Source organism: Periplaneta americana, chromosome 10 (genome assembly GCF_040183065.1).
Source record: "Periplaneta americana isolate PAMFEO1 chromosome 10, P.americana_PAMFEO1_priV1, whole genome shotgun sequence".
Taxonomy (NCBI): Eukaryota; Metazoa; Arthropoda; class Insecta; order Blattodea; family Blattidae; genus Periplaneta; species Periplaneta americana.
The window spans coordinates 157,501,886-157,516,405 of record NC_091126.1 but is presented as its reverse complement, the minus strand read 5'-3'; positions in this window follow the sequence as shown (position 1 = coordinate 157,516,405).

Here is a 14,520-nt window from a genome sequence, read left to right as displayed (position 1 = left end):
AGTTGTCTCAACATAAGAGACTAGCCAATTTGGCTTTTAAGTAATAGGTCGATTGATTTATGAATTGATGACAGATGTAGTTATTAATTAATTTAGAATAATTAAGGGGTCTTGGGGATGTGAACTTTTTTTGGTTATTTTACGACGCTGTATCAACATGTAGGTTATTTAGCGTCTGAATGATATGAAGGTGATAATGCCGGTGAAATGAGTCTGGGGTCCAGCACCGAAAGTTACCCAGCATTTGCTTGTATTGGGTTGAGGGAAAACCCCGGAAAATACCTCAACCAGGTAACTTGCCCCGACCGGGATTCGAGCCCAGGCCACCTGGTTTCGCAGCCAGACGCGCTGCCGTTACTCAACAGGTGTGGACGGGGGGACGGGGGATGTGAATGAAGGTCCGTGGCCCATTTATTTTAGGGCTCATCCCAACATTTGTCTTAGCGCCTTAGGAAAACCACGGATAAACCTAGGCAGGATGAGTTGTCTCAATTTCAGAGACTAGCCAGCTGGCTCTTAGGTTGAATGATTCTATGAATCGATAGATATATACTAGCCCATTGGCTCTATGATAGTTCCATCAATCAACAAATGTAGGAATTGTTTGGGAGGGATTTTGTTTAGCCCAGTTAAGACAAGGTCATTTCAAAGTGGTTGCACTATCCAAGGTGTCTCATGGAGTTGAGTCGTGACTACCAAAACCTGGGAGTAACGCCAGCCTCCCTGTCCTCCTGTCTCAAGAGTATAGCTAATGGACCTGTCTGGTGTCTACGCCGTAACCTAGGATCATACTGGCCGAGGCCAGATATGAGCGGGTTGGGATTAGCACGAGCTTCCGCATACAGATTCCGCCATGAGCAGTCTCTTTATATACGGCAGCCGTGGCGAAAATGTAACTCCCGAGCACATTGTGGCTCGCAATTATAGCTATGCATTTCTCTTGCTTTCCTCCTTTCATAACAGATTAAGCATTCAAGTAAGCCGTTCAGAGCAGAAGTGGTGTAAGTCAAAAATAGGTAATGAGGTAATATTCCATTTATTTACGGTCTTACTAACAAAAACTCTATATACAGACGTTTAACTGTCTTATACTTATACAATGAGTAGCTCGTTTATAAGTCGTGTGTAAATTCCTTACTAATAATCACTACATACGTCGTGTATAACAGTATAACTGTTACACAGCTACGTCATAGTTACGTCATTACTTCTTTACGAAAGGTAATAGAATATCTTAGGTTCTCTACTGGATCCGGTAGAGCCTCTAGTGTGGCGTGTTAAATATCAATAGTACAACTGGCTCTAATCGATTACCACACTACATTTTGGTCAATTATTATTATTATTATTATTATTATTATTATTATTATTATATTGGGTTATTTTACGACGCTTTATCAACATCTAGGTTATTTAACGTCTGAATGATATGAAGGTGATAATGCCGGTGAAATGAGTCCAGAGTCCAGCACCGAAAGTTACCCAGCATATGCTCGTATTGGGTTGAGGGAAAACCCCGGAAAAAACTCAACCAGTTAACTTGTCCCGACCGGGATTCGAACCAGGGCCACCTGGTTTCGCAGCCAGACGCGCTGACCGTTACTCCACAGGTGTGGACATTTTGGTCAAAGAGTACAAGCTACAGCAATATTATTCTAATAATTCTATGATCTTCGGTTTGTTCTTCTGTGGTTACAAGGTAAATATCATCATAAAATGACAGTCGATACGAACAGCTGTTAAAGGGGCGGCCATTTTTCCCTATATACAACGCTTAAACAAGGGGTTTCGTGTATATAATTACTGCAAAGCAATTCCCATTGTATAGTTACAACCTGTTTATACGTCCATAGCTTATTCACGGTTTATTAGTAACGTTTTCTGTCTCAACTCTGCATAAGTCTCGTTTAAAAACTATACACGATTTATTAGTAAGACTGTTAGACTAGTAGTCGGTGGATAGCACGAAGGACGTATTAATTGCTACTTTGCGCTGTATTTTAAAGAATTTTTACTTTAAACCTCATTACCCAATTTTGACTTACACCACTTCTGCTCTGAACGGCTCAAGTAATTGACGATATTTGTGTTTTCTGTTCAGTTATTTTAATTGAAATTTTTCTTCACACTGAGTATCTTCCTTTCAAGGACATAATATTTTTGTTACGAGGGCAAAAGCGTATTTGACAATAATTAATTTGTAATATAAGTACAACAATCTTTGGAATGAAGACCTTACGTGCAAGAATACAATTTTGTTCCTACGTGTACGTCGGGGAACAGATTGCCCGCAATCCGTTGCTCGACTTACCGGCAAGCTGTATCAGAGGGGGCGGACGTTCAGTTTCATTACAGTAGGCCTAAAACTCCGGAGTGGTGGGGATGGAGTGCGCGGACAGCGAGAAGCGTACGTAGTGTTTATCAGTTAAGTGGGTATGTGAATTCTCAGAACTGAAAGTATTGATGCACTTATAATTCTCATGTAGTGTACGAAACTCCTCTTCACGATCAGGAAGTCTATGCTTGGTGTGACATTACTACACGCAGAATCATTGACCCTATTTCCTTTTATGATACTGTTAACTCGGAACGATATGTACAAAACATACTGCAGCTATTTTTTGAAATGTTAGCTGGCGAATGAAATCAGACGAGTTATGTCTGTAATTTCAGAAACGGAGATACGAGTGAATAATTTCGAGGGAAAAATTGTTCCTGAGCCGGGTATCGAACCCGGGACCTTTGGTTAAACGTACCAACGCTCTAACAACTGAGCTACCCGGGAACTATATCAGACACCGATCCAATTTTTCCCTCTATATCCACAGACATTAAAGTGGGCTGACAATCGTCAAGCAACCAACATTGAGTGCACACTAAATCTGTGTGACTTAAAGTGTGGTTTTCTGTTAACGAACAGTGACGTGTATTATGCAAATCAAGCTTTCAGGTATAATTCCCTGTAAAGTTAATTTGAGTAATTTCGAGGGAAAAAATGTTCTGGGACCTTTGGTTAAACGTACCAACGCTCTGTCAACTGAGCTACCCGGGAACTCTACCAGACACCGATCTAATTTTTCCCTCTATATCCACAGACCTCAAAGTGGGCTGACAACCGTCAAGCAACCAACATTGAGTGCACACTAACTGTGTGACTTAAAATGTGGTTTTCTGTTAACGAACAGTGACGTGTATTATGCAAATCAAGCTTTCAGGTATAATTCCCTGTAAAGTCAATTTGAATAATTTCGAGGGAAAAATTGTTTCGGGGCCGGGTATCGAACCCGGGACCTTTGGTTAAACGTACCAACACTCTACCAACTGAGCTACCCGGGAACTATACCAGACACCGATCCACCGACCAGACGCCGAGTTAGTGTGCACTCAATGTTGGTTGCTTGACGGTTGTCAGCCCACTTTGAGGTCTGTGGACATAGAGGGAAAAAAATGGATCGGTGTCTGGTATAGTTCCCGGGTAGCTCAGTTGGTAGAGCGTTGGTACGTTTAACCAAAGGTCCCGGGTTCGATACCCGGCCCCGGAACAATTTTTCCCTCGAAATTATTCAAATTAACTTTACAGGGAGTTATACCTGAAAGCTTGATTTGCGGAGATACAAATGTTTCGAAATTTTTTTAACACGATGCAACGTTTCTATCGAGAACGTTGGACATCATTTTCAACAGTTGCTTTGATGAAAGGTAAGATCTACATCAGTTTTCAGCTCCGTTAATTCATTCATTCATTTTATAACTCTTTACTAATAATTTAGACCTACAGTAATAAAACAGAACGCACGCTCGCGCTGCTACTTTTTTACCCGTGATCGAGCAATGGATTGCAGGCAATCTCTTTCCCGACATCCCCTACATAGTGCGGTAACTTTTCGCTGCCCCTCTCTGTAGGTCTTCCGTTATCTCGTGAAACGAAATGGTTGCGTGCGCAGTAGCATGTAGGAAGAACCTTATGGTGGGGGTAAGTGAACTCGCTTGCTACGAGTAGGAGAGTAGGGAGGGAGGGAAGCTTCTCAGTCCACTTTCTTCTTCCCCTGACGCGCAGTTTGTTTTCACGACATAACGAATGACCTATAGGTACTAATGCTACTGTAGATTTTTCTGCTGCTTGTTGCAAGAAAAAAATTCACTATTACTTCTAAACTGCTGAATTCAGAAAAACAATACCGTCGGTAACAATTTCCCCATTACTTATTGTATTCAATTGAGGTGGTCCAGCTGTACCGCAGAACAAAGAACATTTTGTTCTGCGAGGCAGAGAGGTTATGGAGCAGTTTTTTTCTAGTTCTTCCCTCCCATTCCGTCTTTGTCTCGCCATTTTATCGACGGCATTGATTAGCCAACCTTTTCAGATTGAAAGAGAGGGCGATCTACAGGTTTCTGCCATGTCGTATTTGTGACAAAAATTTTCTGAATAAAATAAAAACCAATTTAAAACAGACGCTGAAGCTGTGAAAGAGATTTTCATTGCTGTAAACAGGATGTATTGAATGACTGAATTATTTCCATCTTCGGTGGATGGGGAAACATACTTGACGTCTTCAGCACCGGAAATATAGTATAAGGTACTGAGAGCTGGCATCATGCTGTTAACGCTACTTGGGGTTCTGTCATGTGTGTGGCGTATGAGGAAGGCCAGCTATGAAGGGAATTAGAAGCGAAAAATGGAGAAAATAAAACAAAATGGAAATTAAGGGTACACTGAGATGAAAATACGGTTTTCTAAACTACTCAAACTAGAGTCCTGAAGATTTGAACTATAATTATCATGTTCGATATAAATAACCTCTGTAAAACTTTTTTTCTAATTGAAGTGGTGAATTCCAAAGTGTCATAAGTCCTTTTTTTTAGATGAATTGGTCATTGCTAGAAGGCCCTTTGTCCAAAAATGTCAGTTCTGAATAAATCGAAAAAAACTGTTTTTAAGAAATACTAATCTTCGTAGAGCAATGTGGTGACTGTCCATCATAAAGGTATATTTGTGCTTTCTGGAAGCACAATTTTTATTTTGTTGTCATATGTAGTTTGTATAATATTATTAATTAAAAATTCAAATTTAAGGGCCTTTTAGTAGTGAACTTAAAATAATTTCACATTTGGTTAAAAATGGAGTACTGTAATAAAATACAGGATAGTAAATTAAATAACCTACCATTATTTCAAGTTAAAAGTATATTTCTCTTCTTAAAATATATTTTAATTACGTATTACAAAGTTTTAGGCCCTTGTTTTAAATCTAACTTGACGATTTCATTCTGTATTTTCTCTATGTTCTGCTAGTGGAGAATTTACAACTTTCTCATAATAAGGTAACTGTTCATGGGGATTGTAGCATAGAATTTTCTTGATATCCTGCATTTTATCTGGGTTGATTGCAATCAATTCATCATAAGTAGGACGTTGGGGAAGGACTATGTTTTCAATTCCAGGTAGACAAAGAACAAAGGTATGCCTAATACAACCATCAATGAACTTGGATGTTGAAACAATATGAGGAAGAGTGGCATTGTACATATATTCATAATAACTCGCAGGGGCGAATGACAACTTCGAACACCGAGGTACCTTTCTACCATACGATTCTACAGAAAGACCTCTTTTGTAAAACATGGGCCACCAGTTAATGAGTGACTTCATTTTTGTGCATGCATAAATATTTTATATAGCCTATAAAGATTTTCGTGGCCTAAGGAAATAACATTTTTATGCAATATTCATTTACGTCAGTGATTCAGTGTAAATATTCTGAACTTACCTACAATCCTCACCAGTTCGTCTTTCAGCCACCAATTCTCCAGAGTAAGTCACATGTTCAGTGCCTTTAACTTTGGCTTTCTTTAATATATTTCGTTTCCAACTGCAAGTATCACTACATCTCTTTTTGCTTTTCAAACTCTCAGTCTCCATTTTAATTAGCCGAAATTGCGTATAATATAATAATTTGTATTAAAACACAAATAAAGATCAGAGCAGAATAAACAGACCGCTTCAAACAATGAAGATAGCTGATAGTATAGTAAGTATAAAGGTTTGTCATCAGATGGAAACACCGCTAAATGACAAGTTCACAGCTAGAAGGCCCTCTATCCTGGAGTAAGGGCATTTTAGCATGACACGAAAAATGAAATGCTCAACTGTGAGTGTGTATGAAGGCTTGAGGAAAGTCCTTTCAGCACAGATTGTGTATTTATGTGTAAGGATATTGAATCTGTAGTTAACTCATTTTTGCAAAAATACGGAGAAAGGGCCTTTTAGCAATGACCAATTCAGATGTTAACTTGCTTTATTCACGTTTTTATTTATCCTTTTGAAGCCTACATATCGATCGTCCAGTTCAAAAGTGCGACAACTCAAAAATTGCTATTTTTTAGTAATTTGTACTACTGAAACCCCCTTTCGGAGCTCTTTCCGATTCAATATTGAGACAAGTCACATTTACAGCCAAAAAGAAAAAAAAACGAAATAAACTGCTTTAGAAGTAATTATAACTATGAACTTTACTAATTCATTATTAGTACATTTCGAGTTATTGGGTTATTTTACGACGCTGTATCAACATCTAAGGTTATTTAGCGTCTGAATGATATGGTGATAATGCTGGTGAAATGAGTCCGGGATCCAACACCGATAGTTACCTAGTATTTTCTCGTATTGGATTGAGGGAAAACCCCGGAAAAAACCTCAACCAGATAACTTGTCCCGACCGGGAATCGAACCTTGTCCACCTGGTTTCGCGGCCAGACGCGCTGACCGTTACTCCACAGGTGTGGAAGTACATTTCGAAATCTATTAATAATGAACTGGAAGAATGTGATAAACTCGTCCTGAATACTGACTCATTTCTAATTGTCGTTGTTATGAACCAGAAATCTGTTCCTTTCTAGGTGATTTATTTGAAACTTTCAACTGAAGATATCTCAAAACTTGTTTGAGTTGTCGCACTTTTGAACTAGACGATCGATATATCTGTGTAAGTTTATTTAACATATTCTCCTAAGTCTTCTCTTAGATCCGTTTGAAAAGAACACATGCAGAAACTAAGGACTTCAAATTTATTTGATCACTTTTGTCATTGTTCTCATAACTTGTCATTTGGACTTAAGTCAGTTTGGAATCCACTTCATGAATTTGGTTAAGAAATGTTTGAATTATTAACATATTTGTAAATTTAAATGACATTTAGAAAAATCGCTACTCTTCCCAAAAATTTGAAAATGCTACCTGAAATTTTGTCTGTACACTTGTCAAACTATCGGTAACAAAACTTCATCTCAAGATTTTTCGTTACATTTTCTAAAAAAATAAGAACAAAATTTAATGCATTCGAAAATAAAAATTGCCAAAAATTTGCAATTAGAGTGAATCGGAGGGGGATGGCTATCGGGGGAAGATGCTTATTTTTTTGTAGTTTCACATTCTTCCAAGAGAGAAAGCAACGAGAATGTCTTCATGATCATTGAGACAGTTGAATGTCTGTAGAATGGAAGCTAACTCATTTTGCCACGTATTCTTGTTGTGAGAAGAAGAAAAGCAAGAAAACAGTTCATTTTTCTGCTATAAAATTATTGCAAAGGCATGTTAAAATTTTAATACATCCTTGAATTCGTAATAACTGTCAAACTTTTCAAATGGATATTGAAGTAAAGGTTCTAAAGTTTGAATTGTTAACAACAAACGACCTTGCTACGCCATCTTAGGTTGCGTCACAGCACTAGGCATCTTACCCCGATACTTAGGGAAGATGATCACTTTTTACCGGGGTGAGATAACAACTTGTTGCAACTGTTGTTATTTTTTGTTTTATTGCAGGGAATGTGTCAACATTACGTAAGATCATCTGCTAGAAGTCAGTGGATTGAGGACAGTCCTCAACTTGCGATGGAACATATTATAAGAGGGTATGAACTGTTTTAGAGCATCGCAAGCATACGGCATTCCTTACCTTAACCTTAAACGCCGCCTAAAAATTAATGCTGACAAAAAAAAAGTACTGGACCGAATTCATTGTGTGCAAGAAGTAGTTTCACGAGACTTGCAGACGTCAATAAAATATGTGCAATGACTGTGTTGTTAAATAGTGATAAACGAGTGAAAAATTGTCCATGAGCTTCAGATTAAATCATTTTTATTATATATATGTATCAAACCAAATTACAGGAGACGGAGGATGAAGTTACAGGAGAATGGAGAAAGTTACACAACGCAGAGCTGAACGCATTGTATTGTTCACCTGACATAATTAGGAACATTAAATCTAGACGCTTGAGATGGGCAGGGCATGTAGAACGTATGGGCGAATCCAGAAATGCATGTAGAGTGTTAGTTGGGAGGCCGGCGGGAAAAAGACCTTTGGGGAGGCCTAGACGTAGATGGGAAGATAATATTAAAATGGATTTGAGGGAGGTGAGATATGATGGTAGAGACTGGATTAATCTTGCTCAGGATAGGGATCAATGGCGGGCTTATGTGAGGGCGGCAGTGAACCTCTGGGTTCCTTAAAAGCCAATAAGTATCAAACCAAGTTCATTAAAATACATATATAAGTAAATGTGTTAATTGCATTTGCCATCTTACCCGATTATCGGGGAAAAATGCCTACAGACCAGGTAAGGAGAAAGCCTGTATCTATAAACAATGTAATTAATGTTTTCTGTTTTGTACCAAAAATATAGTTTCAAAATACATTCCAGACTTTGATATTTCAATATGAAATTCAAAACAAAATGAACAATATTTTAAATTTTCAATCAAAGAAAAAGTCAGGCATTTTCCTCCGATCCACTATATATAAATTTAGCTACTCGTGTTTACATGTATTTCATTTCAAAATTTCCGGGTCTAAATAACTTTATAAATTAAATTGAATTTAATTAAACAGAGAACACTTCAGTTCAGATTTTGATGAGGACGTTCCACACGAGTCTTAATTGCATATTCTACAGCCACCTGCACTTTGAAATTCGAAATAGCATCGCATGCATCTCATTCATTATCTCACTTACTTACTTACTTACGTACTGGCCTTTAAGGAACCCGGAGGTTCATTGCTACCCTCACATAAGCCCGCCATTGGTCCCTATCCTGTGCAAGATTAATCCAGTCTCTACCATCATATCCTACCTCCCTCAAATCCATTTTAATATTATCTTCCTATCTACGTCTCGGCCTCCCCAAAAGTCTTTTTCCCTCCGGCCTCCCAACTAACACTCTATATCAGGGCTGGGCAACCGGGACCGAAACCAAACTCTAAACGAAGACACTTAATATTCATCCATTACGTAATCAACGCTGCGCGGTGTTCGGCCAGGAAGAAAGGGGTTGAAGAAAAATCATATGGCTCCCTGTGAGAGATTAGAATTCGCTCTTGGTGCCCAGCCCTGCTCTATATGCATTTCTGGATTCGCCCATATGTGCTACATCCCCTGCCCATCTCAAACGTCTGGATTTAATGTTCCTAATTATGTCAGGTGAAAAATACAATGCGTGCAGCTTTGCGTTGTGTAACTTACTCCATTCACCTGTAACTTCATTCCTCTTAGCCCCAAATATTTTCCTAAGAACCTTATTCTCAAACACCCTTAATCTGTGTTCCTCTCTCTAAGTGGGAGTCCAAGTTTGACAACCATACAAAACAACCGGTAATATAACTCTTTTATAAATTCTAATTTCACATTTCTTTTGACAGCAGATTGGATGACAAAAGTTTCTCAACCGAATAATAACAGGCATTTCCCATATTTATTCTGCGTTTAATTCCCCCCCCCCCGGGTGTAATTTATATTTGTTACTTTTGCTCCGAGATATTTGAATTTTTGCACCTATTCGAACGAAAATCTCCAATTTTTCGCATCTTTTATTTTCTTTCGTCCCTTAGCGCCCTGGATTGTTGTTATTGTTAGTTGATTGTAGGATGAAAGCACAGTATATTTTGTGTAAATACATTTCAAGACGAGAACATTGAATTATTATCGAGTAACCGTACAACGTTTATGGTGAACGGAAGTCAGTTCTAACTTATTTACTTACTTACTGGCTTTTAAGGAACACGTAGGTTAATTGCCGCCCTCACATAAGCCCGCCATTGGTCCCTATCCTGTGCAAGATTAATCCAGTCTCTACCATCATATCCTACCTCCCTCAAATCCATTTTAATATTATCTTCCTATCTACGTCTCGGCCTCCCCAAAGGTCATTTTCCCTCCGGCCTCCCAAATAACACTTTATATGCATTTCTGGATTCGCCCATACGTGCTACATGTCCTGCCCATCTCAAACGTCTGGATTTTATGTTACTAATTATGTCAGGTGAAGTATGCAATGCGTGCAGCTCTGCGTTGTGTAACTTTCTCCATTCTCCTGTAACTTCATCCCTCTTAGCCCCAAATATTTTCCTAAGAACCTTATTCTCAAACACCCTTAATCTTTGTTCCTCTCTCAAAGTGAGAGTCCAAGTTTCACAAACATACAGAACAACCGGTAATATAACTGTTTTATAAATTCTAACTTTCAGATTTTTTGACAGCAGACTAGATGACAAAAGTTTCTCATCCGAATAACAGGCATTTCCCATATTTCTTCTGCGTTTAATTTCCTCCCGAGTGTCATTTATATTTGTTACTGTTGCTCCAAGATATTTGAATTTTTCCACCTCTTCGAAGGATAAATCTCCAATTTTTCGCATCTTTTATATTGTTTCGTCGCTTAGCGACATGGATTGTTGTTATTGTCAGTTGATTGTAGGTTGAAAACACAGTTTATTTTGTGTAAATACATTACAAGACGAGAAAATTGAATTATTATCGAGTAACCGTACAAAGTTTATGGTGAACGGAAGTCAGTTCTAACATCCGCACAAATACTGTACAACTGCAGATCATGTAATGACCTCCTTCACACGATTCAGAAGCACTGCCGGTATATGCTACACGCAAGCAAATTAAATTTAAAATTCGGTATCGTTTGTAAGCGTATTACTATTCCCGCTGCACGGACTAGGTACCTTTGTATCCGAGGACCCTGGGGCTTAGCCTCATCGTCAAAATGACGTAATAATGCTTTAAATTGGGGCACGACTTGTGCGCAATTTGCTATCGTGGCTCCGTAACATCAACGCTAATTAATTCTGACAGAATTTCCTAATTTAAACCACGGGGCGTTTATTAGTGAGTTGTATTATTTTGATTCATTATACTGCTCTTCCTCCGCATGATCTGTGCCATCAGCTACAAGAAGCAAACGATGCTGTGAAATTCATGTGAAGGTATTTGGCGAAGTTTTGTGCGTACTTATATTTATCAAGTTCTTAAAGCACACTAAAAAGTGACAAAATATTCCCTCACATATGAGCTATCAACAGAAAGTAACGATAAATCAAACGAAGTATGAAGTTATACGCAGAATACAACTTCTGGAAGTCAACAGCCAATTAGTGTAGAGCAGCGTTCCTCAAACTTTGGTCCGCGGACCACCTATGGTCCTCGAGGTCTGCCCTTGTGGTCCTTCAAAAAAGACAGAAGATGGATAGATGAATAGATGGATAGGTCGGTAGGTAGATAGATAGATAGGTAGGTAGGTATGTAGGTAGGTAGGTAGGGAGGTAGATAGATACATAGACAGATAGATACATAGATAGATAGGTAGATAGATAGATAGATAGATAGATAGATAGATAGATAGATAGATAGATAGATAGATAGATAGATAGATAGATAGATAGATAGATAGATAGATAGATAGATAGATAGATAGATAGATAGATAGATAGATAGATAGATAGATAGATAGATAGATAGATAGATAGATAGATAGATAGATAGATAGATAGATAGATAGATAGATAGATAGATAGATAGATAGATAGATAGATAGATAGATAGATAGATAGATAGATAGATAGATAGATAGATAGATAGATAGATAGATAGATAGATAGACAGATAGACAGACAGACAGACAGACAGACAGACAGACAGACAGACAGACAGACAGACAGACAGATAGATAGATAGATAGGTAGGTAGATAGATAGGTAGATAGATAGATTTATTCGTTCCATAATATTCTTACATTTGCTTTATAGCATAGAATAAAGAACATGTCCAATTCTTACGTTTAAGTATAAAATGCAATACATATGAAATGCAAATATGAAATATGTACAGAATTAATACCTTAATAACAATAATATTTTATACAATGTAATATGTTTACCATTTAATAGTATTATAATATTTACACAGTACTGTGAAATGTCAAGAATTCATCTACAGAATAGAAAGTGTGAGATATTAAGTAATTTTTTAGTTTTGTCTTAAATAATGCAGGGTTTTGTCTATGATTCTTAATGTCTTCAGGAAGACTATTGAACAATTTCATCGCCATGTAACGTACTCCCCTTTGAAAGCATGATAAATTTGATGATGGTGTATGAAAATCATTCCTTCTGCGGGTATTTATGCTATGTATGGCTGAGTTAGTTGGAAAATTTTCTTTATTACATAAGAGGACATTTATTGTAGAGTATATGTATTGATTTGTTAAGGTTAGAATCTCTAATTTTTTTAAAAATAATCTACATGATTCTCTAGCCTTTGCTCCAACTATTATTCTAATGGCTCTTTTTTGTAATAAGAATATATTTTTACTATCTACAAAATTTCCCCAAAATATTATTCCGTAGGACATAATGGAATGAAAATAGGCAAAATATATTGCCTTTAAGATACTGCTGTTTAGAAATTGTTGTAACGACCTAATTGCGAAGCATGCTGAGCTAAGTTTGGGGGTTATTTCTTTGATATGATTTTTCCAATTTATTGTATTATTAATATGCAAACCAAGAAATTTGGTTGTTGTTGTTTCTAGTAGAGGTATATTCAAACGAATTGCGTATCACTTTATAGCTGAAAATCTCAGAGTTTGGAAATGACACATGGCAATCGCCTTTCACGTTTTCTCCCAGTACTGACATTTAATGAAATGTATTAATCTATCTGTCTACCGATTTCCCACTCTACTCTCAGCAACAAAAGAGGGATTTAAAACACTATGAACGTGGCATTTTCCTGCACATCTGGCGCTGCGCCTGCAACCCAGCAGGGACCACGCGAATTCATAAGAGAGGACCAAAGTACCGAACCTTTTCATGTATTTATGACTTTCTTAATAGTTTTTCCGACACCCAGTCTGTACATTGAAATGGTCACGTACTGTACGTCGTACACCAATAATACAACTCTGAGGTCACAATTTGAAACTTATTTTCCAAGTAAACATGAGAATTTTTCATGTGTTCGTGATCGCATTCATTGCGATATTGAAACTAACAAACTTTCGTTGAGTGAAAGAGAACAGTTAATTGAACTCTCGAATGAGGCCGGACTTAAAATGAAATTCGAAGCGGAAGGTATGGTTAATTTCTGGACCTCATCACAAGTGAAAAGAGAATATAGTGAACTGTACAATGGTGCTTTAGACATTATAATTCAGTTTTCTTCTACGTACCTGTGTGAGAAAGGGTTTTCATCACTAACTCTAATAAAAACAAAGTAGGCTACCGAAATCGTCTCGATGTATGTGACGATCTCCGACTTAAGCTTGCCAGCATACATCCAAGTATAGAACAACTGTGCAAGAATCGGCAGACTCATCCATCTCATAATGTGAGTACCAACATTTACATATTTATTTTTTTAGTTAATTAGTTAAAGATCATCCAAACTCTAATATCTTGAATTATTAAAAAAACGAAAATGAATTTTCTTCTATTAATATTAACTTAATTAGTTAGTCTACTAATATAAAATTAATTAGATTTAATTAATTTTAATTAACTAATTCTATTTTAAAATATAAATATATTGGTATTAAAGTATGGTACAAAAATGATAAATTTGCTTTCGGAGGGAACAAGAGTAAGGTGGTCCGCGGAAGTGTACTGACATAAAAAAGTGGTTCCCACTTCAGAAAAGTTTGAGAAATGCTGTTATAGGGTTCCTCTCCAACTTGTGGCACTTCATTTTAACACTTACTGTAAAGAACAAAGATGAAACTACTCACGAAAGCGGTGTTTGTCAGATATCTATTGAATCACCTTCTGTACCAATTACCTGAAAGACAACTTCCATTTAATAATAACTGTCACATTAATTATAATGGTAGGCAATTAAATGGTTCTCATTCACCCGTATGAAGCCAGTTCTATATAGACTAATTTACCGACAGTCGTCGCCCAGGGTGCGCCACAGGAGGCTGGTCTACGCTACACCCGCGATGAGATGAGATGATGAAGGAGATTTGTTGGGATGCCACAGGAGAACCGGAGCTCTCGGAGGAAACCAGTGTGTTTCTGCCCGTGTCTCACGTCCTGAGCCGAGAAATCCCTAGTGTTTACAACCACGCCTCTTAGGTCTGCTCGGACCGGCACGGCAGCTGCAACGTGCGGCACGGCAGCATATTACATGTTGGGAAAACATTATCCTATGCCATTGCAATGTGTCTCTACTGTTT